The following is a 10,527-nucleotide window of genomic DNA, read 5'->3' as shown; positions in this document are numbered from 1 at the left end:
CCTCAATTTTTCTCTATGTAGTCTCAGGGCCTCTTCGTCATGTGATCTCTCCATGTGGGCAGCTGGAGTTCTTATGCAGCAGCTCAGAGCTCCCAAAAGTTCAAAAATGGGGACTGCTGAATCTTCTAAATGCCTGAACTCAGAAATCCTAGACATCTAACCTACATTATAAGCAGTCCTTGAGCTAGTCCATAGTTAAGGTAAAGAGTCACACAACAGTGAATACCAGGTGGCATGGTCCATCAGTGACCAACAATGTAAAAGACTACTAATTAACCCTCTATCTCTTAATGATTCATATTCTCCCCACAAGTAAAATACATTCACTCACTCTCATTACCTTCAAAATCTCATTTCATTACAGAATTAGGCTCTGATTTGAAATCCAGGATCTCATCATCTAAATCAGGTATAGGTGTGGCTGAGGATCATTGCATACAATTCTTTCAACCTAAAGACCTGTGAACTAAGGAGACAAGTTATCTTCCCTTGTGTACATGTATATGTTCCTTTGTATATAGGTATACACTCATATACAGTAAAGACAGAGATAGGATAACCACAAGAGATAGTCTGGTTCAAAAAGGAGGATAAAAATAAGAGGTACAGGGCTTCCCTGGTGGCACAGTGGTTAAGAATCCGCCTGCCAATGCAGGGGACACGGGTTCGAGCCCTGGTCCGGGAAAATCCCACATGCTGCAGAGCAACTATGCCCATGCGTCACAACTACTGAGCCTGTGCTCTAGAGCCTGTGCACCACAACTACTGAAGCCCGTGCGCCTAAAGCCTGTGCTCTGCAATAAGAGAAGGCACCGCGATGAGAAGCCCGCACACGCAACAAAGAGTAGTCCCTGCTCGCCGCAACTAGAGGAAGCCTGTGTGCAGCAACAAAGACAAAATGCAGCCAAAAATAAATAAATAAAATAAATAAATTTATTAAAGAAAAGAAAAAATGAGAGGTACAGGACCTCTGGTTTCTGGTTCCACGTGTAAGGAGCTTGGAAGTAGCCACTCTGTCCTAACAAAAAGTAAAAGTTGAACAGACTAACACTTTTCGGATCCCTGAGAGCAGGGAGGAAACAGGGCAAACTGCTAACCTCAAGATCAGAGAGACTGGTGCATACAAGCAATCATAGCTTACCAGAGCAGAGATTCACAGGCAGAAACTGCCACAGAAACCAGTGCCAGGGTAGGAAAACCTGTACTGTAATTGACAAATTCCTGGAAGCTCACAGCAGATGACTCTTAGAGTAAAAAACACTCCAGGGGGGCCCAGTTATAGAGGGGGCTGCACAATATTAGATTTACCTCTAGCAGCTAGACCAGATTCTCACAGTAAATACCAGAGAAAAATCCCCTCAGACTTCCAGCAGGGGAGGAGAAAAGGAACCATTTCAAAATACACCAGAACACCCTCTTCTTCCCCAAAAGGTTTGCCCTCAGGGCAAACTAGCTCACCAAAGGTTGACCTGCTAGGGTATTATTAGAGGCTAGCTGACTCAGGAAAGGGGAACATCAAACTCCATTCAGCTCTAGCATTCCACCTGGGAGAAAGGAAACACCCACATCCAGCCCTCTAGCCATCCTCTCCTACCTAAGGGGTGAAAAAACTAGAGAAGCACATGTGAAGTTCACAAGAGGCATAGACTCATTGAAAGGCTGAGACCTAATCACAGGACTATAGAATACTTCCCCTCCCCACCCCACACCTCACCATAACATTTCTGTAGGCCTATTTATGGCAGTTCCTTTTACGTGGTACATCATGTCTGGCTATCCAGAGAAAATGACAAGTCATATCAAAAGGCAAAAGACACAGCTTGAAGAGACAGAGCAAGCATCAGAACCAGACATGGCAAGAATGTTAGAGTTACCAGACTGGGAATTTAAAACAACTATGATTAATATGCTAAAGGTTCTACTATAATCCACACTATTAGACAAACAACACACCCACCTGTCTTTTTGAAACAGCCCTCTCTCCAATGTGGGCTAAGAGTCAGGGTGTTGTGGGAGAGCACTCTTAAGATTCTTAGAGCTCTCTTGTCTAGCTGTGAAGGTCTATAAGGCATCATTTTTATTCCTTCTAAGATCTCAACAAGGGTCCTATAGCTACATCGTTGATCTGATTTTTACCCTGAGGTCATGTTTACTGGTAGCTCCCTGAATTTGATCTTTGCTCTGAGGCCATTTCTTACTTTCAGAGTTTTTAGCCAGGAGAGACTAAGTGAGAAATAGTTTTATCTGCAAACTCAACAACTCCTGAGTTTATACTTCCTCTAAGTTGTGCCTGAAAACAACTAAAACAGAAGTGAGAAACAGATATCTGCTATCACCATACCATTTTAACATTTGTTCTATAGATTGTAGCTTGTGCAATATGGTAAGGAAAATAGACTAGAGATGAAAGGATTAGTATGGAATAAACAAAAAAGAAAAGTCATTATTGCAGATAATATGATTGTACACCCAAAGAACACAAGAGAAATTATAAAAACTAGTAAGAATCTGCAGGAGAATTGCTGGACATAAGATGAACATAGGAAAATCAATAGCAACAAAAACATTAAAATACTTAAAATAAAAGATGTGTGGGCCCTTAATGGAAAATCAAAATGTTGTTTATGTACACGAAAAAGGTCCTTAGAAAGGATTGGATGCTTTCCTGTTAAGATCAAGAACAAGGCAAGGATGTCTCCTCTTACCATTCTTATTTTACATTGTACTGGACATCCTAACTAATGAAATAAGACAAGAAAAGGAAATAAAAGGTACACAAATTGGGAAGGAAGAAATAAAACTGTCTTTGTTCACAGATGACATAGCTATCTATATAGAAAATCTTTTAAAAAATCAACAACAGAAAACTCCTGGAACTAAAATGCAATTATAGCAAGATTGCAGGATATAAGGTTAATATAAAAAGGTTTTAAAAATCCATTGTGTTCTTAAATACCAGCAAGAAACAATCAGATTTTGATATTAAAAACAATACCATTTACTTTAGTGCCAAAAAAAGAAGAAATACCTAGATGTAAATCTAAAAGTATATACATAAAAGATCTATAAGAGGAAAACTACAAAATTCTCATGAAAGAAATCACAGATCTAAATAAATGGAGAGACATTCCATGTACAAGGACAGAAAGACATAATACTGTCAAGATGTCAGTTCTTCCCAACTTGATCTATAGATTCAACACAATCCCAATAAAAATTCAAGCAAGTTAGTTTGTGAATATTGACAAACTGACTTTAAAGATTATATGGAGTAGCAAAAGACCCAAAATAACCAACAAAATATTGAAAGAGAAGAACAAAATCAGAGGACTGATAATACCTAACTTTAAGACTTACTAGAAAGCTACAGTTATCAAGACAGTGGGGTAATTGGTAAAAGAACAGACAAGTAGATCAGTGGAACAAAACAGAAAGCCTAGAAATGACCAAAAGAGGAGCAAAGGCAATTCAATGAAAAAGGATAATCTGTTTGATGAATGGTTCTGGAACAACTGAATATCCACATGCAAAAAAAAAAAATAGGTACAAACCTTACATCTTTCACAAAAATTAATACAAAATGGATCATAGATGTAAATATAAAATGCAAAACTACAAAACTCTTAGAAGATAACATAGGAGAAAATCCAGGTGACTTTAGATTTGTTGATGACTTTTTAAACACAACATCAAAAGCATGATCCATGAAAGAAATAATTGATAAACTTAACTTCATTAAAATTAAAAAATTCACTATATGAAACACACTAAGAGAATCAAAAGATAAGCCATAGACTGGGAGAAAATCTTTGCAAAACACATATCTGATAAAGAACTGGTATTCAAAATATACAAAGAACTCTTAAAACTCAATGATAACAAAACAGACAACCCAATTAAAATATGGGCAAAAGATATGAACAGACACTTCATCAAAGAAGATATACAGATGATAAATAAATATATGAAAAGATACTCAGATCATATATCATTAGGGAATTGCAAATTAACCAATAAGATACCACTACACATATGTTAGATCGGCTAAAATCCAAAACTGACAACTCCAACTACTGACAAGTACGTGGAGCAACAGGAATTCTCATTCATTGCTGGTGGGAATGCAAAATGGTACAGGCACTGTGGAAGACAGTGTGACAGTTTCTTACAAAACTAAACATATTCTTACCATACAATTCAGTAACCATGCTCCTTGGTATTTACACAAATGAGTTGAAAACTTATGTCTACACAAAAACCTAAACATGTATGTTTACATCAGCTTTATTCATAATTGCCAAAACTTGGAAGCAGTTAAGATATTCTTCAACAGTGAGTGGATAAACGAACTCTGGTACATCCATATAACAGAATATTATTCAGTGATAAAAAGAAATGAGCTATTAAGCCATGGAAACACATGGAGGAAACTAAAAGGCATACTGCTAAGTGAAAGAAACCAGTCTCAAAAGACTACATACTGTATGATTTCAAATATATGACACTGGAAAAGACAAATCTATGGAGAAAGTAAAAAGCTCAGTGGTTGCCAGGGTTTGGGAGGGAGGGATGAATAGGCGGAATGCACGGAATCTTTAATGCAGTGAAACTACCTTGGATGATGCTGTAATGGTGAATACATGTCATTACATATGTGTCAAACCCCACTGAATATACAACACAAAGAGTGAACCCTAAATATATATCTATGGACTCTAGTTAATATTATGTAAGTACTGGCAGATAAATTGTAACAAATTTATTACAATAATGCAAGATGTTAACAATAGGAAAAACTGGGGGGTGGGAGGTGAGGGGTATATGAGTCCTTTGTATTTTCTGCTCAAATTTTCTATAAACCTAAAACTGCTCTAAAAAAATAAAGTCTATTGACTTTAAGAGAGGGGAGAGCAATGTATCATGTCCTTAGATGGGAGGTATTGGAGTTAGAACAATTCTCCCTAATTTGATCTATACAGTAAGGGTTACTAGAGACAAAATTCAATTTTTTTCATGAAACTTGGCAAATTTATACTAAAATTCCTATGTTAGTATAGAGAGCCAAAAATAACTAAGATGATTTTGAAGAGAAAGAATCGAATGAGGGCTTATCTACTTAGTTTCACGACTTACTATAAGGCAATAATAATTCTGACAGTGTGCCATCTACAGGTAAGTGGACTAATGAAACAGAATGAATTAAAAGGTCCACATGCATACATATGGGTATTTTATTTGTGATGGAGAAATCAGTGGAATAAGGATAGACAAACAGCTATCCACATGAAAAAAAAAAGATAACTATTTTGGTGTGCATGTAACTCACCACACAAAAAGGTAAATTCTGGATGCACTAAATGCCTAAATGTGAAAAATATAGCTATTACAAAAAACTATAAAACACTTTCTTTATGTCATAAAGATACTGTATCAGAGTTTCAATCAGAAAAGCAAAGCATTAGGAGATACACACACACACACACACACACACACACACACACACACACACAGTTTGTTATACAGATTTGACTTTATGTGACTGTGGAAGCTAGTTAACCAGTTTCTGTAAGCCTGCTGTCTTCCCATGTGATGCTGGAGCTTTAAGTCCACACGGCAGAAAGTTAGGAAGGCAAGGTAAACATGAAGTGGGGAATAGCAAGAACAATCTGGAACTCATAAGCATGAGCTGGAGCCAAAGAGAACAGGCTAAAATCTCTGTAAGATCTTGTTGCTTCTGACCTCGATCGTATAGGTGTCCAATAGAAACTAGGGCTCTTCTTCATGGAGCTTTTAAAATACACACATCTGGCCCAGGTGTTAGAACAGCTAAAGGATGATTCAGGAAAAAGTAAAGCAGTTACAGCCTGACTGCCACTTCAGGCCAATGAAGTGATCTATCGGATTTGTGATAAATATGTATGAGCTACAAAATGCCTGTTGCTTCACTTCACTCTCTAAATCTCTCACAAGAATCTCTCTTGTGGCCTACCCTAACTGGAAACACAGAAGGAAAATCTGCGGAATGTAGCTCAGCCTAGTGAAACTGACACATCATAATGCCATCACAGTTAGGAAAGGATTTCTTATGATTGCCCAAAAAGGACACATATCATAGAAGAAAAGATAGATCAACATTAAAGTGATAAGCTTTTATGTGTCAAAAGGTATGATAAAATTAAAAGACAAGCCTCATACTGTTAAAAGAAATTTGAAATCTTTGTAATCACAAAAATATTCATACCCAGAATATTTTAAAAATTTCTTCAAATCAATAAGAAAAAGTCAAGCAATCCAATAGATGAATAGACAATTCAGAGAAGGAAAATCTATAATGGACAATGAAAACATGATCAACCTCACTAGTAAACCAGAAGACAGAAATTAAATAATAATACCCTCCAGCCTGGCAAAATGTAGTAAATCTAAAAACAAGTATTAGTCATAGATTGCTATTAAAGTATATGCTGGTACAACCACTTTGAAGAGGTAATTTCAGAATATGTGAAGTTGCATATACTGTAAAAGACAGCAATTTCACTTCTACGTTTCTAAAAAAGAAACTTGCACATTGTGAAACAATGGAAAACATATATATATATATATCGGTCTCTGCTCCGGGTTCCTGGCACAGAGCTCCTGAAACTCTTGTAATTTCCTAAGTGACAAGAACACTAGGAGCATCTCTCGTTCTAATATTTGTCTTTGACCCTGTCCCTGGCACAGGGATCCTAAAACCCTTGTAAATTTCTAAGTGGTAAGAGCACTAGGAGCATCTTTTGTTCAATGAGGTGACTCTGGGTGGGCTCCTGGATGACTCCTGGATAGGGCTGGTCACCATAAAGATCAAGTCATGATTAGATGTCTAGAAGTTTCAGCTCCAACCCCCATCCTCCAGAGAGGAGAGAGGGACTAGAAATGGAGTTTCTGATTGATCATGCCTATATGAGGAAGCCTCCATAAAATCCCAGTGTTAGGGGGTGCAGGGAGCTTGCAGACTGCAAACACATACACACCAGGAGGGTTCATCTGTTTCCTTTATTATATCCTTTAACAGACTGGTAAACATGTTTTCCTGAGTTCTGTGAGCCACTCTAGCAAATTAATCTAACCTGAGGAGGGGGCCATTGGATCCTCTGATCTATAGCCGGTAGGGTCAGAAGCACAGGTGATCTGAAGGGGCTGGGGTAGATAGTGTAACAATTAAGTTAAATTAACGGACATCCAGCTGGCACCACAGAGAACTGCTCATTGTGGTGGAAAAACCTCCACACATCTGATGACCAGAAATGTCAGAAGTAAAGTGTTCTGTGTAAAAATAAAGAAGACACACAAGGAAGAACACACATGAGGGAAGAAATGGGTTTTTCTCTACACAGGAAGGAAAAACCTGAGGCTTTTCCTTACACAAATATACACAAGGAGACATAAAAAGGGGTGTTTATTGGAATACTTTTGACAACGAAAACGTGGCATCAAACTAATAGTCCATCAGTTGGGGATAGAAAATAAACGGTTTACTCATACAGTGGAATACTATTGTTAAATTAGTTAAGCAAAGAGGCCATTAGAGTAAGCTGGCTTCAGTGTCTTAGTAGCCTACTTAAGCAAACAAAAACCTAAGCCTAAATGCCTCAAGGTTATGCCAACTAAAAATTGGCACTTGCCATCTGCCTCTACAAGGATTAAGTCACAATTGGCTATAGCTGCTGAAATTCAACACACCCTGAAAGGAGTTCAGGGTGGAGATCAGGAATGAGGCACTTCGTGCCTGGGGGTAAAACTGGCAGAACAGGCCTTCAGACAGCTAGATATTTTCTGGAGATTTTATGAGCCCAATTCTTGCATCTCCTCATATCTAGAAAAGCACTAAAATCATTAACGGTGACATCTGCTCCTCATGACTAGCAGCAACGCTCTGCTGAAATGTGTGCTTGATTGCACATATGCCGCTTTCACTAATATCATATGTAATACTGACCTCTCCCCTACCTCTCTGGAGCAGCTTCTCAGAACTACCTGAAATGCTGTCTCCCAGCTATAGTCCTCATTTTGCGCCAAATAAAACCCAACTCACAACTCTCACATTGTACACTTTTTTCAGTTGACACTTAAGAAATTGAAACCTAAAGACAGTCAACCACAAACAGACAACTAGGCTTTCCCAAATAAGGCAACCACTTAAGCTAGAGACAATTAAATAATTTCTTTGCTTTGCTTCCACCTCTTCTCTGTAAAGTTCTTTCCCTTACCTGCTGTCGGAGTGCCCCTAATCGCTTCTGGTTTGGTGCTGCCCAATTCAAATCAATTTTTGCTCAAATAAACTCTTAAGTTTTTTAATATGCCCCAGTCTATCTTTTAGCACTATATAGCAATAAAAATAAATTAACTGTATCTGCTGTATCATTATGGTTAATTTCAAAAAAAAAAAATAATAATAATAATGTTTATTAATGAAGTTTCCAAAAGATGCATAGAGCAGGATAATGTAAAATCCTGAACAAATATCAATAACATATATATATATATATATGAGCGTGTGTCTGTGTATATATATATGCTATTGATATTATATATATACATACACACTTATGCACAGTATATGCATGTATGCATATATATTCTGGATATATACGTAGGTAGGAAAAAATTTGCATAGAAATGATATATCCCAACCTCAGAATACTACCAGTTTCCCCTGATGCAAGAAAGAAAAGGAAGTGCTAGGAGAGTGGAACTTTAGCTACTTCAGTAATATTCATTTATTCTTAAGAGGATCTGCTAAAATTTCTAAATCTGTAATCTGCGATGGGTACATGGATGTCTATTATGTTACTTTCTGAACTTCGATATGCTTACAGTATTTCATAATTCAAAACAAAACATTTTAAGAAAAAAATAAAGGCACACAAGAAATTTCACACTTATGGTCGCATATGTAGGGACTCCACTTAACAGTTGAAGACCTTAAAAATAACTATGGGACCGAACAAATAATTTCTACTAACATGCAATGAACTTTATGTTCAACCTTTGTATGTAAATCTCTCAAAGGATACACAAGAAACTGGTAACCAGCAGTTGCTTTGTTAGGAAAAACAGTGAAATGAACCAGTAAGCAGGTGTGGGAGACAGCTTTTCACTGTGTTCTATTTTGTAATGCTTGAATTTTTTCCATTTGAACCTTTCCAAAGTATGTAATTTCACATATGTAACAGAAAAAAGGGATTTAAATATTTTCCTCCATAGTGTCTTTCTTCTTTTTACATGTAAATGCTCTGGGAGGAGTAACATGAGTCCATGATATTCTAGGGTGAATTAGTTTACAGATGACATTCTTCCATAACAGAGTATCAAATACCTGCCACAAATACCACTATTTACTACTCCATTGCTAATTTATGTGACACCCTTTCCTGTTGAACCTAAAAACTCAACGGAATGCTCCAGGCAGTCATTGCCAATTGATCAAAGACTCCAATGGGTACTTGCCAAACTTGCTCGATACTTGTCATACTTGCTTGATACTTACCCTGTTCTATAATATCAATAAATTTATAGAAGAAATGAGAGAAAAACTGCACAAGAAATTTTGATCTTCAGTAGAAAACTATGCATTGTCTAAAAGACACTGTTTCAGGTTATCTGACTTTAGTCTTCATTGTCTTTGAGCTATTTTACAGCTCTGTAAAATGTTCGTAACTGATAAAGATACAACTTCTGTCCTGTGAGAGATTTAATGGACTTCCCTCCCCAGCGCTGGAAAAACAAGCTTTGCCTTCATTTGCCTGCTTGTTTCACTGTTCCTAATCTATATATCCATCTGTTTCACAGATTCTCTTTTGACCAGTTATAACATCTGCCTGGTTCCCTCACTGAATGTGTTAAATAAAATCTTTAACCCATGTTCATTTTTATATATGTACAAGAGTCATGATTTTACCTTTTCTAAAAATTATCTTTTAGAACACTGTAGGGTAAAAAAATGAAAAGGGGTATGTCAAAAGAGCAGGAGAGACATCTCCTTTAGGACTTATTGTAATATTTTACTTTACAGGAAGATTTCCTGCCCTGCTATTCAAAGGAATATTCCAGCAGTGTAGAAAGCTCAGATGTCTGGATTCAAGGGCTTTTTTTCTTAAAATATACCAACATAAACGAAGGGGAGAGAGCTGAGCAGCAATATGGAGAAAAATCAAAATTAAAATTCAACATCTTTTGTCCACAGGGGCACTGCCCAGTTTATCCAAATACTAGTTATATAAAATTCACAGGCACAACCTAAAAGCATGTTTTCTTCTAAGATTTCTAAAATCTTAAAACCATTTGTTTTCTTTTAAGATTTTTGAAACATTGGGTTATTTCTAGCAGGTTTCTTCCAGATCAACTTTGGCAGTGAAGCTTTAAGTCCATTTACAGGATTCTGGGTGCAGACTGAGAAGAGCAACTTTCCAACTGGGAAAATTGATGTATGCCATCAAAGGCCTTCCCCCACTGCACTCCCCACCCAAGTCACCCGCACACCCCCAG

This window comes from Balaenoptera borealis (genome assembly GCF_965194805.1).
Source record: "Balaenoptera borealis genome assembly, chromosome: 1".
Taxonomy (NCBI): domain Eukaryota; kingdom Metazoa; phylum Chordata; class Mammalia; order Artiodactyla; family Balaenopteridae; genus Balaenoptera; species Balaenoptera borealis.
Note: the sequence above shows the minus strand (reverse complement) of the source record.